Here is an 18,568-nt window from a genome sequence, read left to right as displayed (position 1 = left end):
GAATATTTTTAAGGCAGAGATAGATAGATTGATTCTCGATTAGTACGGGACAGATTAGCCACAATGGAATGGCGGAGTAGACTTGATGGGCCGAATGGCCTAATTCTGCTCCTATCACTGTGTCCCACCTGGATGTGCACCACTATCTTTTGCTCACTATCTCCCGCCCCTTCGTCCAACCCCCTACCTGACCACTTCCACCTATATTCCTTCCTGCGGCCTCACATTTCACCGCTAACCCGCGGCGCCCCCTCGCCTCTTTATTTCAGGGCCCTTTTGGCTTCCAACTCGGTCGAAACATCCACCTTGTCCAGAGGCGCTGGCCGAGCCCCGCTGAGTCACTGCAGCGCTTTGTGTGTGTTTTGTGTACGACCAGCAGCATCTGTAGTTCCTTGTGTCCAGAGGAAACGATCGCCCCCGTTCAACGGCCCCGCGGGTCCCCAGACATCTGGCCGCTAATAAACAACGGGAGACTTTTGGTCACCCTTTTTCTTCAGCTTAGTTTGTTATGGTCGCGTGTCGCTGAACGGCCCTCGAGGGGCCGAGTGGCCTGCTCCCACGGGTACGCGCCAGGTGGCCCCTAACCCCCCGTCGCTGGAGAAACACGGCCGCAAGAAACGTCGTCGCTCGCACGCTCGCTGCCGAGTGGGCAAATAAGTGGTCGGTGCAGCCCGCCTCCCTCCCTCCCTCCCTCCCTTCCTTCCGCGGCAGCCGGCCTTGTGCCTGTGCCCGTGACGTGGCCGCAGGCAAGCACCGGCCTCTCCCGTCTGATTGGAGGGATTACAAGAGTTTCACATGTTCAGGGCAAAGTTTGAGGGAAAGTGGGGGGGAGGGGGGGTGGAGGCAGAGCGTGCGGGCCGGGGGGAGAAACGCCACCAGACGGCGGCGAGGGAGGCCTTTGCAAGTCCTCATTCTGGCTGTGAAGCGGGGGTGCGGGCGGGATGTGAAGGGGTGCGCGCAGTTGCGGGTATCGCTTCTCGGCCTTTTGGCTAAGATCAAGTGTAGTATCTGTTCTTATCAGTTTAATATCTGATACGTCCCTTATCTAGGGACCATATATTAAATTGATTTTTGGAACAGGGAGATGGAATAGGGGCTTGCTCCGTCCACTCCACGCATCGACCTGGTATTGCAGTGTCTCTGGGAACGGTGCACTTCCCTTTTGGGAGATATTCAAAGTTGAAAAGAAAAGACAAAAATGCCTCCTCACGCTTGCTTGCTGTCTGTCTGTCTGTCTGTCTGCCTGCTGGCCTCTCTCACTCTGTGTGTGCGCCTTCCTTTATTTACAGTGTATACTTTAAAGGTGCTGCTCGCATTTCCACCCAAATGCACTGAAACTTCCGCCAAGGAGAAAAAGCTCCCCAACAAATCTTCAGCAAATTGCTGGCTCTGCAAATTAAGTCACCACCATCGGGGTGACGTCGTTCTCAAGAGAAGAGGGTGAGCTGCACGTGAACCACAGCGAGCACCACACCGCTAAGGTAGGACTGGTTGACTCTCTGACGGGGGCAGAGGTGAATTTAGCGCCTTCACACGAGTGAGCGGCCTGGTGGCTTGGTCAATGTGGCCGACCCGCCCCCCCTGACAAAAGCACGTTCTGGGAACGGGGACGGGAGGGCGGCCGGCCGACGCACTGCGCTGTCTGTCAGCTGTGTGTAAGGTGTCTGCAGGGGTGGGATGACTGGCTCTGGAGGGTGGGCGGGCTTCCGCCGCGGCTAGTGTGCCTGGATGGGTCGGGGATGGGGGGTTTGTGGACTTGTCACCAGCCAGGTTTACGGCTGAGGAGGAGAGGCGGCTGGCTGGGTGGCTGGTGGAGGGGAAAGGCAAGGCCAGGTGAGCATGAGCAGAGTTTTGTGTTACCTCTCGCGCGTCTGCAAGTCTTCAGCAATTGATTGGATGAGGAAGAGCCAGTGGTTGCGGTGTATTTGGACTTTCAAAAATCCCACACAAGAGATTAGTGTGCAAAATTCGAGCACGTGGTATTGGGGGTAGTGTAGCGACCATAGAGAATGGTCCAGGTCGTCGAACCCTCGGATTGGCCAGCGAGGTCACGTGGGAACGCGACCATAGGGATTGGTCCAGAGAGCGACAGCGATGTCATGTGCGCGTTTGGCGCCCGATTTAGTCAGTTCGGCGAAGTCTTCAAGGAAGACAGTAAGTTTGTATTGGTTGTCCCTTACCTTGTTGTTTAACTCTGTATTCGAATATTGCGGCTGCAATAAACTCCTCTTACAACCAACAAGTATCGGACTCGCTATATTGGTGACCCCGACGAGATCTGGACGATCATCCAATGAGCAGGAACCCGACGTCTCGTTGACGATGACCGAGCAGGGCACACTGGAGTCGAGCGCGGCAGGCGTTCATCTACCGTTGTTTTGGACGCACGCACCGCAAGCTTGGTTTATCCACGCCGAGGCTCAATTTCATATAAAGAAGGTGTCGGACGAATCCACGAAGTACTTCTACCTCGTCAGCGCTCTATCGCCGGACACAACCAAGCGCGTGATGCGGTTCATCGTGAATCCACCTGCGGAAAACAAGTACGAGGCCATGAAGAAAGTATTACTGCGAACCTTCGGGTTTAATAAGCATGGCGGTGCGGCAAAACTTCTGCACCTACCGGATCTTGGAGACCAACTGCCTTCAGTCCTCATGGCCGAAATGATGATGCTAGCCGGTGAGCATACGGATTGCCCTATGTTCGAACAGGCATTCCGCGAGAAACTTCCCGATGATGTCCGACTGCTGCTCACGGATTGTTCTTTTAAGGACCCCGAAGCATATGCAGCGAAAGCGGACGCGCTCATAGCGGCAAAAAACAAGGCAAGTGGTTCGATCAACAAAGTCTCGACATCAGTGACCACGCCACAGCGACGGCAAGATGGCGCCACGTCTCCCGCCAATTCTCCGAAAGCCCGCCAAAAAGATCCGCACAAGCGTGGCTGGTGCTATTATCACCTACGATGGGGTAACGGATCCCGCAACTGTCGTTTGCCTTGTACCTTCGCGGGAAATGCCTCGGCCGATCGTACATAGGGGCAGTTACGATTGGCCAGAACCGGCGCCTCTATGTCCATGATCGATTCACGGACACAGAATTTTTGGTAGACACGGGAGCCATCGTCAGCATAGTGCCGCCGACCGACCTCGAAACCAGATCGGGTAAGACAGGTCCCACCCTCATCGCGGTTAATGGCAGCCCAATTCGCACTTTCGGTACACGGAAGATGTCCCTTGTGTTAGGCCTCCGCACGTACGAATGGCCATTCATCATAGCCGACGTCAAACAAGCGATCCTGGGCGCAGATTTTCTCTGGGCTTTTTCACTGGTTCCTGATGTCCGCGGTAACGACCTCCGACCCTCTGCCGAAGATGAGCACGTCGCTCCGACAATCGCCTCCTCGCCCAGCCCTACTGTCCAGGCCGTCGTCGCGGCCCCCGACTCGTATGCTGCGATTCTGGCAGAGTTTCCAGAGCTGCTCGTCCAACGTTTTGACACACCTTCGGCTAAGCACGGTGTGGTCCATCACATCCGCACCGAAGGCCCTCCCGTTTTCGCTCGGGCCAGGAGACTACCGCCAGACAAACTGGTGGTGGCAAGGGCGGAGTTCAGGAAGATGGAAGAAATGGGAATTGTCCGTCAGTCTGACAGCCCGTGGGCCTCGCCGTTACACATGGTCTCCAAGGCATCTGGGGGGTGGAGACCATGTGGCGATTATCGGCGTCTCAATGCTGTCACCACGGCTGATCGCTACCCCATACCGCACCTACAGGATTTTTCATCTGTCCTGGAAGGAGCGGTGGTGTTTTCCAAAATCGATTTGGTGCGAGGATACCATCAGATTCCGGTGCGACCGGAGGACATACAGAAAACTGCAACTATTACTCCGTTCGGGTTGTTTGAATGGTTGCGTATGCCTTTCGGTTTAAAGAACGCGGCACAGGCTTTCCAGCGACTGATGGACCGCGTGGGCCGGGGTTTACCCTTTTTGTTTATTTATTTAGACGACATCCTGGTCGCCAGCCCCTCAGTGCAGGAACACCAAGCCCATTTGCGGACCGTGTTCCAACGGCTCCAAGACCACGGGCTCATTATCCAACCCTCCAAATGTCAATTCGGCCTTCCTGCTCTTGGTTTTCTAGGGCACAGAATTACCCCTGCCGGCGCCTCCCCTTTGCCCGAGAAGGTGGAGGCTATCCGGGCATTTCCCAGGCCCACACCAGTAAAAGGGCTGCAGGAGTTCGTAGGCATGGTTAATTTCTACCATAGGTTCGTTCCGGCAGCGGCGCGAGTCATGCGCCCGCTTTTCCAATGCCTTGCAGGGAATCCGGTAGAGTTGTTGTGGTCCCCGACCGCAGAGTCGGCTTTTACAGCAGCTAAGGCAGCCTTGGCAGACGCCACCATGTTGGTCCATCCGAGCCCCTCCGCCCCCATGGCCCTGACGGTTGACGCCTCTGACGTGGCGGTGGGCGGAGTTCTGGAGCAGCAGGTCGGTGGCCGTTGGCAGCCTTTAGCGTTTTTTAGCCGGCAACTAAATTCGGCCGAGCTGAAGTATAGCGCATTTGACCGAGAGCTTCTGGCTCTCTATTTAGCTGTTCATCACTTCAGGTACTTCCTCGAGGGCCGCCCATTTGTGGCATTTACGGACCACAAGCCATTAACATTTGCTTTTTTGAAATTGTCTGACCCATGGTCGGCCCGCCAGCAGCGGCACCTGACTGCTATCTCCGAATTTACCACCGATGTCCGTCATGTCGCGGGTAAGCTTAATGCCGTTGCTGACGCCCTGTCTAGACCTGCTTTTCCCCCATTTCGGCGGTGGACTGCGAAGTGGATCCCCAGGAGCTTGCGGAGGCACAGCTCCTAGCGGATACCGTTTCGGCTTACCGGTCCACCACTTCGGGATTGAAGTTGGCCCAGGTAGCTTGTGGGTCGGAGGGCACGAAAGTCTGGTGCGATGTTTCTCTTCCCCGTCCCAGGCCGGTAGTACCGCCCTCCCTTCAGCGCCGGGTTTTCGATGCCATTCATGGGCTGGCGCACCCGTCCATCCGCTCCACCTCTGCCTTGGTAGCAGCGAGGTTTGTCTGGCATGGCCTGCGGAAACAGGTAGCGGGGTGGGCACGTTCCTGCGTGCCCTGTCAGACCGCTAAAGTCCAGCGCCACGTCCAGCCGCCCGTACAGGATTTCGAGGTCCCGGCTGTTCGTTTTTTCCACATCCACGTGGATTTGGTCGGGCCTTTGCCTTCCTCCCGGGGCTACACCCACCTCCTCACGGTGGTGGATCGGTTCACCCGGTGGCCAGAGGCTTTCCCATTGTTTGATATTTCATCAGCGTCTTGTGCTAGGACTTTGGCCCTTCATTGGGTAGCTCGTTTCGGGGTCCCGGCAGTTATTACCACTGACAGAGGGCCACAGTTCACTTCGTCCCTCTGGGCCGCGCTGGCAGAACTGTACGGGTCCAAGTTACAACCCACGACTGCATATCACCCCCAGGCAAATGGACTCGTAGAAAGGTTCCACCGCCAACTTAAGGCGTCCCTCAGTGCAAGGCTTGAAGGCCCGGACTGGGTAGACCAACTCCCTTGGGTTCTTTTGGGCATCCGGACTGCTCCTAAGCCAGATCTCGGTGCGTCGTCCGCAGAGCTAGTATATGGCTCGACACTTCGAGTACCCGGAGATCTGTTTCCGGACCCTTCAGACCTGCTGCCTACAGTCCCATCAGTGTTAGCATCTCTCCGGGAACGGGTGGGCTCCCTGGCTCCAGTTCCGACTTCACGTCATGGGTGTCCCATGGTACACGAACCGTCTTCCCTGAAGGACTGTGATTTTGTTTTTCTGCGTAAAGATGCCCATCGCGCCCCGTTGCAGAGGGTCTATCAAGGGCCGTTCCGGGTTTTACGTAAGGGAACGGCTACCTTCACCTTAGACATGTGCGGCAAGAGTGAGCTCGTCTCGGTGTCCCGGCTCAAACCTGCCCATTTGGACCCGGATCAACCAGTCCTGGTCGGTCAAACCCCTAGGAGAGGCCGACCTCCGTTAGTTCCGCTCAGTGCGGGACCCCCCGTTCCGACAGTTCCTCCAGGACCCCCCGTTCCGGCAGTCCCTCCAGGACCCCCCGTTCCAGTAGTTCCTCCAGAACCTCTCGTTCCGGCTGTTCCGCCAAGTCCGGAACCTCCGGCTCCTGTGGTTCAGGCTGTCCCTCTCCGTACTCGTTATGGTCGCGAAATCCGGCTCCCTGCTAGGTTCCGCACCTCGGGTTCTGGGGGGGGGCATGTAGCGACCATAGAGAATGGTCCAGGTCGTCGAACCCTCGGATTGGCCAGCGAGGTCACGTGGGAACGCGACCATAGGGATTGGTCCAGAGAGCGACATCGCTGATTGGCCAGCGATGTCATGTGCGCGTTTGGCGCCCGATTTAGTCAGTTCGGCGAAGTCTTCAAGGAAGACAGTAAGTTTGTATTGGTTGTCCCTTACCTTGTTGTTTAACTCTGTATTCGAATATTGCGCCTGCAATAAACTCCTCTTACAACCAACAAGTTTCGGACTCGCTATAGTAGGGTGTTGACACGGATAAAGAACTGGTTGGCAGACAGGAAGCAAAGAGTAGGAATTAACGGGTCCTCCTCAGAATGGCAGGCAGTGACTAGTGGGGCGCCACAAGGCTCAGTGCTGGCACCCCAGTTATTTGATATATATATTAACCATTTAGACGAGGGAATTAAATGCAACATGTCCGAGTTTGTGGGTGAGCTGCAAGGAGGATGCTGTGAGGCTGCAGGGTGATTTGGATAGGTTGGGCGAATGGGCAGATGCAATATAATGTGGATAAATGTGAGGTTATCCACTTTGGTGGCAAGAACAGGAAGGCAGATTGTTATCTGAATGGTGTCAGTTTCAGAGAAGGGGAGGTGCAACGGACCTGGGTGTGCTTGTACATCAGTCACTGAAGGTAAGCATGCAGGTACAGCAGGCACTGAAGAAAGCTAATAGATGCAATATCGCCAAGTTGGCTTTCATTGCGAGAGGATTTGAGTTTGGGAGCAAGGAGGTCCTACTGCAGTTGTACAGGGCCCTGGTGAGACGGCACCTGGAATATTGTGTGCAATTTTGTGTGCAACAAATCTGAAATCATCATCATTGGTCCAAAAACGCTCACCAAATCCACCCAAAACTTCATCCTCAATATTGATGGTCTCCCAGTATCCACCTCCCCTCACATCCGGAATCTTGGAATCATCTTTGATCAAACCCTCTCCTTCGACAAACACATCAAACACATCACAAAGACAGCCTTCTTCCACCTCAAAAACTTTGCCCGTCTCCGTCCATCCCTCTCCTCCACAGCTGCAGAAACCCTCATCCACGCCTTCATCACCTCCCGTCTGGACTACTGCAACAGCCTCCTCTATGGCTCACCCTCAAAAATCATCAGTAAACTTCAATACATTCAAAACTCCGCTGCCCGTCTGCTCACCCACTCCCCGATCCGTGACCATATCACCCCCGTCCTTTACAAACTCCACTGGCTCCCCATCCCCCAGAGAATCCAGAACAAAATCCTCCTCATGACCTACAAAGCCCTCCATAACCTGGCCCCATCCTACCTGACTGACCTCCTCCACAGGCACACTCCCACCTGCACCCTCCGCTCTGTTGCTGCCAATCTCCTGTCCCCCCCCCATCCGGACCAAACTCAGATCCTGGGGGGACAGGGCTTTCTCCATCGCTGCTCCCACCCTATGGAACTCACTACCCCAAACCGTCAGAGACTCCTCCTCACTCACCACATTCAAAACATCACTGAAGTCTCACCTGTTCAGCACTGCCTTCAACCACTGACCGTCACCTCACCTTCTGTCTCCTTTTTCTGTTCGTTTACTTATTTATCTATTTATTCACTTCTCTATATTCTAGTAATCACTGTAAAGCGTATTTGAGTGTTTGAAAAGCGCTATATAAATGTAATGCATTATTATTATTATTATTATTAATTTTGGTCTCCTAATTTGAGGAAGGCCATTCTTGCTATTGAGGGAGTGCAGCGTAGGTTCACCAGGTTAATTGCCAGGGTGGCGGGACTGACATATGATGAAAGAATGGGTGGACTGGGCTTGTATACGCTGGAATTTAGATGGATGAGAGGGGATCTTCTAGAAACATATAAAATTCTTAAGGGATTGGACAGGCTAGATGCAGGAACAGCATTCCCCATGTTGGGGGAGTCCAGAACTAGGGGTCACAGTTTAAGAATAAGGGGTAGGCCATTTAGCACTGAGATGAGGAAAATCTTTTTCACCCAGAGAGTTGTGAATCTGTGGAATTCCCTGCCACAGAAGGCAGTGGAGGCCAATTCACTGGATGTTTTCAAGGGAGAGTTGGATTTAGCTCTTTGGGCTGAGGGAAACAAGGGATATGGGGAATAAGCCGGAACGGGGTCCTGATTTTGGATGATCAGCCATGATCATATTGAATGGCGGCGCTGGCTCGATGGGCCGAATGGCCTACATCTAGGTTTCGGGGGAGGGAGGGGAGCGAGAGAAAACCATCCCGAGTCGCAAGGAATGCTACTGAAAACCACGGTGGGGGGTGTTGTGTTTGCCAGAATTTGCAGCTGAAGGAGATGAGATGGAGCCGTTCACACCTTTTTATTTCCCTTTGTCATCACCATGGCTCAGTGGCTGTGCTTCCCTTGGAGAGGCTGCCTTGCCTGTATTTGTGAGATGCAGGCAGGCTCTGTCTGCACAGGGCCTCCCCTCAGAGGGCTCACTCTTTTTTGAAACCCTTCAATTTGTGCTCGCCACATGCATGCGATCGGGACCCACCCCAACACAACCCATTGGATTGTCCAATTTGAGGTCAAAACTCAACAGCCCGCCTTCGTCTCTCTCTTCCCTCCCATTGGCAAGCACCATTTATTTCAAGGGGGCTAGAATACAAAAACAGAGATGTAACGCTGAGGCTCTGTGAGGCGCTGGTCAGGCTGCATTCGGAGCATTGTGAGCAATTTTAGGCACCATATCTGACAAAGGATGTGCTGGCTCTGCAGAGGGTCCAGAGGAGGTTTACAAGAATGATCCTAGTAATTAGTAGCTTAACCAATGATGGGTGTTTGTGGGCACTGGGCCTGTACCCTCTGGAGTTCAGAAGGACGAGGGGGGACCTCATTGCAACTTAGCGAATAGTGAAAGGCTTGGATAGAGTGGATGTGGAGCGGACGTTTCCACTCGTGGGAGAGCCTCGGACGAGAGGCCATAACTCAGAATCAAAGGAAGGAGATGAGGAGGAATTTCTTCAGACATCGGGCGGTGAATCTGTGGAATTCTTTGCCGCAGAAATCAATGAATATTTTTAAGGCAGAGATAGATAGATTGATTCTCGATTAGTATGGCCGACTCCTGCATCTAATGTTCGGGAGGGAGGGGAGCGAGAGAAAACCATCCTGAGTCGCAAGCTTCTGAGGGCCGTTCATGCAAACATGTTAAATCAGTGGGATAGACAGCATCTCTGGAGAGAAGGAATGCGTGATGTTCCAGGTCGAGACGTGTTTATCATTCTGAGATGCTCAGTTCCACGTTTGGGCCTAATTTGTGTAACTTTTGTGCTGTGGTAAGGTTCACTAAGATGTTCTAAACAGAAGGTCTTTCTACCTTCTATATGGATTTTTTTAAAGAGTTTGAAGCCAACTGCTGGTTTTGAAAACTGCAGATGCTGGTTTACAAAAAAAGACTTTTGTGCTGGAGTAACTCAATGGCTCAGGCAGAATCTCTGGAGAACATGGGTAGGTGATATTTTGGGTCAATACCCTTCTTCAGATTGATGGTGATCGGGAGGAAGGAGAGAAGCAGGAGAGAGGTCAGTGATTTAATGTTCATATCATTAGGTTGTAAACTACCCAAGTGGTAGATGAAATGCTGTTTCTCCAGTTTATGTGTGGCCTCACTCTGGCATTGGAGGAGGCTGAGGACAGAAAGGTTATGATGGGAATGTGAAGGGCAGTTGAAATTGTGAGCAACTAGAAGATCCAGGCAGAGATAGACAAATTCTTGATTAGAATGGGTGTCATAGTTCATGGGGAGAAGGCAGGAAAATGGGATTAGGAGGCAGTGATCAGCCATGATCATATTAAATGGCGGTGCTGGCTCCAAGGGCCGAATGGCCTACTCCTGCACCTATTTTCTATGTTTCTAATTGTTTTGTGATTAGAGATGCGGGGCAGTCCCACTGTGCTGTCGGCTGTGTATTGGGAAAAGACAGTGGGTGGGGGTGGGTGGTGCAAAGTGCAAGAGACAGCCTTTGGATTTATCATAACTTTCTGGCTGAGGAGCAGAGGCAGCAGCTGGCTGCCAGAGGGGAAAGACAAGGCCAGTTGAGCAAAGTTTTGTGAACGTTGCCTTAACAGGATGGCTAGTGTTCAGTTTACAGGTTGCTCTGAGATGCCTCTTGCCTCCTCACAGTCATACCCCTGCAAGTATTCTGACTTGCTCCAGTGGGCCATTCTTAGTCACGTGTGTGACCAAACATATGTAAACCTGTGGAATACATCTCTTCTAATTCTGAAAGCATTACAGGTAAATTGTTTTGTACTGTATATATGAGTTATATATGTCGAAGTTTATCAAGTGAAATTTTTATATATCATGCTGACAATGTTTGTTTAGGGTCTGAGGCCAAATATGACTGGTTATGTGTCTGACTTCACACGGCATTTTTTTCATAACTCAGTTTTATCTTACAAACTCTTTGAATTTTTAAAAGCTAGAATGTTCATATCTTTAGCAGACACGCAAATAGCAATGAATAAAATTAATCTCTTACAAGAATCTTTTCGTGTATTACTTTATGTGACGTACAGGTATGTAGGTTAATTGGCTGGGTAAATGTAAAAATTGTCCCTAGTGGGTGTAGGATAGTGTTAATGTACGGGGATCACTGGGCGGCACGGACTTGGAGGGCCGAAAAGGCCTGTTTCCGGCTGTATATATATGATATGATATGACGTCTGGTCACGTGTGTGACATTTTGGTTCACTTTCCAAAGAATGGCCCCAGTACTTTGTGTCTATCTTTGGTATAAACCAGCATCTGCAGTTCTTTGTTTCTACCAGGGTCACTGTTACCTGTTATATTGACAGCTGGGCAATTGCCTGGTGCTGCCCAGTACAGTGGTGTCATCTGCAAACTTGTGGATGGGGTTAGCGTCAAATTTGGCCGTACAGTCGTGAGTGTATGGGGAGTATAGTAATGGGCTGAGAACGCATCGTTGCTTGGCACTGTTATTGAGTAATATTATGGAGGAGGTTGCACCTATTCTCACTGATTGTGGTCTGTGGGTCAGAAAGTCAACGATCCAGTGGCAAAGCAGGGGGCTGATTCCTAGAAATAAATAGAAAAAGCTGGAGTAACTCAGCGGGTCAGACAGCATCACTGGAGAAAAGGAATAGGTGATGTTTTAGGTCGAGACCCTTCTTCAATCTTGTATTACTCCATTTTTTTGTGTCTATGATGTAAACCAGCAACTGCAGTTTCTTCCTACACAGCTGATTCCTAGGGCTGAAAGTTGTCTAAGTCTTTTTCAGTCAGAGAGTTGTGAATCTGTGGAATTCTCTGCCTCAGAAGGCAGTGGAGGCCAATTCTCTGAATGCATTCAAGAGAGAGCTAGATAGAGCTCTTGAGGATAGCGGAGTCAGGGGGTATGGGGAGAAGGCAGGAACGGGGTACTGATTGAGAATGATCAGCCATGATCACATTGAATGGCTGTGCTGGCTCGAGGGGCCGAATGGCCTCCTTCTGCACCTATTGTCTATTGTCTTTTAACAGGGTAAGCAGGATGGTTAGTTTACAAGTTGCTCTGAGAAATCTTTCACCTTTTCAGCTTTCTGAGAGAGTAACACGTCTGCAACAATTCTTCAGTTGCTGATTGGAATTTGGAAAGCTAATTGATGTAAAAGAGGGATAGAAATCTGTGTTCCGATGCAGTTCCTGTGGCCACGAGAGATGTCGTTCAGTTGCAAAGTTTAGCGTGAATTTAGCTGTAATCTGGAAGTGTAAGACTCAGACGTTTGACAGAAATAAAATGTTTGAAAAGAGTGAAAAAAACTGCTCGCTTGAAACGCTGAAATGAACAATGATGTGTTAATTTGAAGTTGAAGTTGGAGTGCACCTATTCACACGTTTTGTGTGATTACAATGGTTCAGTGGTTGTGCTTCACTCTAGAAGGCGTTTGTCAGATACAAGCCGTAGACTTTCTGTCTGCGCAGGGGGTCAGATACTTCACTCATTTTTCAAACCTTTCATTTTATTTTATTTCATTTTATTTCGGTGGCGCAGCGGTAGAGTTGCTGCCTTACAGCGAATGCAGCGCCGGAGACTCAGGTTCGATCCTGACTACAGGTGCCGTCTGTACGGAGTTTGCACGTTCTCCCCGTGACCTGCGTGGGTTTTCTCCGAGATCTTCGGTTTCCTCCCACACTCCAAAGACGTACAGGTATGTAGGTTAATGGACTGGGTAAATGTAAAAAAAAATGTCCCTAGTGTGTGTAGGATAGTGTTAATGTACGGGGATCGCTGGGCGGCACGGACTCGGTGGGCCGAAGGGCCTGTTTCCGCGCTGTATCTCTAAATCAAATCAAATGATCTTCTCTGACTTTTACAGTTGACCAGGAAACAAATGCCTCTGTTCCTCTGCTCACAGCTGAGCTTTCTCGTTATGTTGTTTGTACACACATGGTGGCGTAGCGGTAGAGTTGCTGCCTCATAGCGCCAGAGACCCAGGGTTGATCCTGGCTATGGGTGCTGTCTGTACGGAATACGGAGTTTGTACCTTCTCCCCGTGACCTGCGTAGGTTTCTCTGGGTGTGCCGGTTTCCTCACACACTCCAAAGACGTACAAGTTTGTACGTCTGAAGAAGGGTCTCGACCCGAAACATCACCCATTCCTTCTCTCGAGAGATGCTGCCTGCCCCGCTGAGTTACTCCAGCTTTTTGTTTCTATCTTCGGATTAAACCAGCATCTGCAGAACCTTCTTACACAAGTTTGCAGATTAATTGGCTTTGGTAAAATTGGAAATTGTCCCTAGTGTGTGGAATAGTGTTAGTGTGTGGGATCGCTGGTCGGTGTAGACTCGGTGGGCCGAAGGGCTTGTTTCTGTGCTGGATACCTAATCTAAACTGAACTAAGCTAAAATCTGTGGCTGGAGGGATGGTGCGGGATAGAGGCCGGGGATTGGCCAATTGCCTGGGAGCAACAGTAGGAATCACTTTATTGACAAAATGCTGGAGTAACTCAGCAGGTCAGGCAGCATCTCGGGAGAGAAGGAATGGGTGACGTTTCGGGTCGAGACCCTTCTTCAGACACTTGTCAGTAAAAAGCCATTCCAAAAGCTCGGGTTTGCTAGACTTCGAGGAACTGCAATTATTTGCTTTCCTCCACCTTGTAATCAGTTAATGATGGTTAGATTTGTGTTGAATAAAGAGTCAGGTCACCATGAATGACCAATACAAATTAGTGTTAAATGTTTGGTTTAACTGTGTGTTGGCAGAGTGGTGAGTTAAAATGGTTTGCTTATTAATTTCAGCAATATATATATTTAATGGAAAAGAGGAGGTGCCGCCAGGATTCAGACCAAAAGATGCAACTGAGTTTCCAGGTATGACAGAAAAGGTGAAAAAATCTTCAGCAAATTATTCAAAATCACTATTGAATAATGTGAATGAAGTCACGACTGCATGATTGCTTCATCAATCTGGCCCTGCCCCAACAACAAAATGCTTGGTTTTGGGACCGTAGACGAGGGGCCGGCGGCACTCTCCGCTGTTGGCTGTGTATTGGGAAGGGGTCTGTTGGGTGGGATGACTGGATCTGGAGGGTGGGTGTGATTCTGCCATTGCCAGTCCCTGACTGCATCACAGGTACCGGGGGGGGGGGGGGGGTTGAATGTGTAAGAATAATCACAATAATCATCCTGAGCCAGGTTTTACATCTAGGAGGAGAGAGAGCAGCTGGCTGATGCAATGGTAGGACAAGGCCAGGTGAAGCTTTGTCAAGGTTGTCTTTTAACAGGATGGCCTGTGTTCAGTTTCCAAGTTGCTCCGAAATGCCTCTTGCCTTCTTAGAGTCACAAAATCGGCAAGAATTATTCTGGAACTAATTGGAATTTGGAAAATTAATCAAAGAAAAGGAGAGGGGAATAATCTATGGACAAGAGCAGCTACGGTGTTCAACAGAAATGTAGTTCTGTGGCAAAGTTTAGCTGTAAGCTGGAGCTGTAGGACTCAACATTTTGATGGAAATTAACTGAACGATACGCAGAGAGTTGTGAATCTGTGGAATTCCCTGCCACAGAAGGCAGTGGAGGCCAATTCACTGGATATTTTCAAGAGAGAGTTGGATTTAGCTCTTTGGGCTGAGGGAAACAAGGGATATGGGGAATAAGCCGGAACGGGGTCCTGATTTTGGATGATCAGCCATGATCGTATTGAATGGCGGCGCTGGCTCGATGGGCCGAATGGCCTACATCTAGGTTTCGGGGGAGGGAGGGGAGCGAGAGGAGCGAGAGAAAACAAGGAATGCTACTGAAAACCACGGTGGGGGGTGTTGTGTTTGCCAGAATTTGCAGCTGAAGGAGATGAGATGGAGCCGTTCACACCTTTTTTTCCCCCTGTGTCATCACCATGGCTCAGTGGCTGTGCTTCCCTTGGAGAGGCTGCCTTGCCTGTATTTGTGAGATGCAGGCAGGCTCTGTCTGCACAGGGCCTCCCCTCAGATGGCTCACTCTTTTTTGAAACCCTTCAATTTGTGCTCGCCGCATGCATGCGATCAGGACCCACCCCAACACAGCCCATTGGATTGTCCAATTTGAGGTCAAAACTCAACAGCCCGCCTTCGTCTCTCTCTTCCCTCCCATTGGCAAGCACCATTTATTTCAAGGGGGCTAGAATACAAAAACAGAGATGTAACGCTGAGGCTCTGTGAGGCGCTGGTCAGGCTGCATTCGGAGCATTGTGAGCAATTTTAGCCACCATATCTGACAAAGGATGTGCTGGCTCTGCAGAGGGTCCAGAGGAGGTTTACAGGAATGATCCTAGGAATTAGTAGCTTAACCAATGATGGGTGTTTGTGGGCACTGGGCCTGTACCCTCTGGAGTTCAGAAGGACGAGGGGGGACCTCATTGCAACTTAGCGAATAGTGAAAGGTTTGGATAGAGTGGATGTGGAGCGGACGTTTCCACTCGTGGGAGAGCCTCGGACGTGAGGCCATACCTCAGAATCAAAGGAAGGAGATGAGGAGGAATTTCTTCAGACATCGGGCGGTGAATCTGGAATTCTTTGCCGCAGAAATCAATGAATATTTTTAAGGCAGAGATAGATAGATTGATTCTCGATTAGTACGGGACAGATTAGCCACAATGGAATGGCGGAGTAGACTTGATGGGCCGAATGGCCTAATTCTGCTCCTATCACTGTGTCCCACCTGGATGTGCACCACTATCTTTTGCTCACTATCTCCCGCCCCTTCGTCCAACCCCCTACCTGACCACTTCCACCTATATTCCTTCCTGCGGCCTCACATTTCACCGCTAACCCGCGGCGCCCCCTCGCCTCTTTATCTCAGGGCCCTTTTGGCTTCCAACTCGGTCGAAACATCCACCTTGTCCAGAGGCGCTGGCCGAGCCCCGCTGAGTCACTGCAGCGCTTTGTGTGTGTTTTGTGTACGACCAGCAGCATCTGTAGTTCCTTGTGTCCAGAGGAAACGATCGCCCCCGTTCAACGGCCCCGCGGGTCCCCAGACATCTGGCCGCTAATAAACAACGGGAGACTTTTGGTCACCCTTTTTCTTCAGCTTAGTTTGTTATGGTCGCGTGTCGCTGAACGGCCCTCGAGGGGCCGAGTGGCCTGCTCCCAGGTGGCCCCTAACCCCCCGTCGCTGGAGAAACACGGCCGCAAGAAACGTCGTCGCTCGCTCGCTCGCTGCCGAGTGGGCAAATAAGTGGTCGGTGCAGCCCGCCTCCCTCCCTCCCTCCCTCCCTCCCTTCCTTCCTTCCGCGGCAGCCGGCCTTGTGCTTGTGCCCGTGACGTGGCCGCAGATTGATTGGAGGGATTACAAGAGTTTCACATGTTCAGGGCAAAGTTTGAGGGAAAGTGGGGGGGAGGGGGGGTGGAGGCAGAGCGTGCGGGCCGGGGGGAGAAACGCCACCAGACGGCGGCGAGGGAGGCCTTTGCAAGTCCTCATTCTGGCTGTGAAGCGGGGGGGCGGGCGGGATGCGAAAGGGTGCGCGCAGTTGCCGTTATCGCTTCTCGGCCTTTTGGCTAAGATCAAGTGTAGTATCTGTTCTTATCAGTTTAATATCTGATACGTCCCTTATCTAGGGACCATATATTAAATTGATTTTTGGAACAGGGAGATGGAATAGGGGCTTGCTCCGTCCACTCCACGCATCGACCTGGTATTGCAGTGTCTCTGGGAACGGTGCACTTCCCTTTTGGGAGATATTCAAAGTTGAAAAGAAAAGACAAAAATGCCTCCTCACACTTGCTTGCTTGCTTGCTTGCTGTCTGTCTCTGTCTGTCTGTCTGCCTGCTGGCCTCTCTCACTCTGTGTGTGCGCCTTCCTTTATTTACAGTGTATACTTTAAAGGTGCTGTTCGCATTTCCACCCAAATGCACTGAAACTTCCGCCAAGGAGAAAAAGCTCCCCAACAAATCTTCAGCAAATTGCTGGCTCTGCAAATTAAGTCACCACCATCGGGGTGACGTCGTTCTCAAGAGAAGAGGGTGAGCTGCACGTTAACCACAGCGAGCACCACACCGCTAAGGTAGGACTGGTTGACTCTCTGACGGGGGCAGAGGTGAATTTAGCGCCTTCACACGAGTGAGCGGCCTGGTGGCTTGGTCAATGTGGCCGACCCGCCCCCCCTGACAAAAGCACGTTCTGGGAACGGGGACGGGAGGGCGGCCGGCCGGCGCACTGCGCTGTCTGTCAGCTGTGTGTAAGGTGTCTGCAGGGGTGGGATGACTGGCTCTGGAGGGTGGGCGGGCTTCCGCCGCGGCTAGTGTGCCTGGATGGGTCGGGGATGGGGGGTTTGTGGACTTGTCACCAGCCAGGTTTACGGCTGAGGAGGAGAGGCGACTGGCTGGGTGGCTGGTGGAGGGGAAAGGGCAAGGCCAGGTGAACATGAGCAGAGTTTTGTGTTGCCTCTCGCGCGTCTGCAAGTCTTCAGCAATTGATTGGATGAGGAAGAGCCAGTGGTTGTGGTGTATTTGGACTTTCAAAAATCCCACACAAGAGATTAGTGTGCACAATTCGAGCACGTGGTATTGGGGTGTTGACACGGATAAAGAACTGGTTGGCAGACAGGAAGCAAAGAGTAGGAATTAACGGGTCCTCCTCAGAATGGCAGGCAGTGACTAGTGGGGCGCCACAAGGCTCAGTGCTGGCACCCCAGTTATTTGATATATATATTAACCATTTAGACGAGGGAATTAAATGCAACATGTCCGAGTTTGCGGGTGAGCTGCAAGGAGGATGCTATTAGGCTGCGAATGGCAGATGCAATATAATGTGGATAAATGTGAGGTTATCCACTTTGGTGGCAAGAACAGGAAGGCAGATTGTTACCTGAATGGTGTCAGTTTCAGAGAAGGGGAGGTGCAACGGACCTGGGTGTGCTTATACATCAGTCACTGAAGGTAAGCATGCAGGTACAGCATGTTGTACTTCGTGGTCCGGTACCTGTTGTACCTTTGGTGACTCTGGAAGGACCACAAGTACACTTGTGTAAAAAGGTTACATTGCTGGAGCTCAACTCCAGGCTGTTTATTCCGTGGCCACCTGCATCCAGAGTGCCCGCCTAATCACACCCATCACTTATATACACAGCCATACAAAGTAGTTCTTGGATACACAAAGTAGTCCCAGCAATATCACAACATCCCCCTTGTCTTATATATTACAACATCCCCCTTGTCTCATATAAAATTGTTTTCTTTACCATTCGAGGGCTAAAATATATTTAACAAACAAAACCAAAACACCATTGCTATTTGCAAACAAAACCAATGACACAACTAAACACAATTAAACACAATTGCTTTTTTCGCCATCATGGTGGTCACTCCTCTGCGGAATTTCACTCATCTCCGGGTGGTCATTCATCTCCGGGTGGTCACTCATCTCCGGGTGGTCACTCACTCCGTGTGGTCACTCCACAGATATATACATTTATACAAAAGCATCAAATATAATACATTAAGCTTTCATTACACAGATCACTACACAGGTCATTAAACACAAAATATTCATTTTGTTCCATATCTTCCCCTCAAGAAGACGTGCTGTGTAGATCAAATGTAGTGTAGGCTCTAGATGCTCCACCACCATGATTTGCCTGCCACTACTGGGCTGGCACTGCTGGGCTCCCACTGCTGGGCTGGCACTGCTGGGCTGGCACTGCTGGGCTCCCACTGCTGGGCTGGCACTGCTGGGCTCCCACTGCTGGGTTGGCATTGCTGGGCTCCCACTGCTGGGCTGGCACTGCTGGGCTCCCACTGCTGGGCTGGCACTGCTG

At 51.3% G+C, this 18,568-nt stretch overlaps 1 long non-coding RNA gene and 2 other non-coding genes across 6 annotated transcripts in view; all 3 read left to right on the top strand.

Moving 5' to 3' along the window:
• The window catches only part of LOC144611442 (uncharacterized), a 65,641-nt gene that overhangs the window by 14,045 nt on the left and 33,028 nt on the right, over positions 1–18,568 (top strand). For all 4 annotated transcript variants that reach the window (XR_013549522.1, XR_013549521.1, XR_013549523.1 and 1 more), the window contains 2 exons: positions 1,290–1,481; positions 16,625–16,816. This is a non-coding gene — a long non-coding RNA (uncharacterized LOC144611442). The remainder of the gene's footprint in view (positions 1–1,289; positions 1,482–16,624; positions 16,817–18,568) is intronic.
• Positions 970–1,160, top strand: LOC144611628 (U2 spliceosomal RNA). Its single transcript, XR_013549550.1, has one exon. It is a non-coding gene; the product is annotated as a U2 spliceosomal RNA (small nuclear RNA).
• Positions 16,291–16,481, top strand: LOC144611646 (U2 spliceosomal RNA). Its single transcript, XR_013549564.1, has one exon. It is a non-coding gene; the product is annotated as a U2 spliceosomal RNA (small nuclear RNA).

The sequence above is a fragment of the Rhinoraja longicauda genome, chromosome 40 (assembly GCF_053455715.1).
Source record: "Rhinoraja longicauda isolate Sanriku21f chromosome 40, sRhiLon1.1, whole genome shotgun sequence".
Lineage (NCBI taxonomy): Eukaryota > Metazoa > Chordata > Chondrichthyes > Rajiformes > Arhynchobatidae > Rhinoraja > Rhinoraja longicauda.
This window is presented reverse-complemented; position numbering and strand designations above follow the sequence as displayed.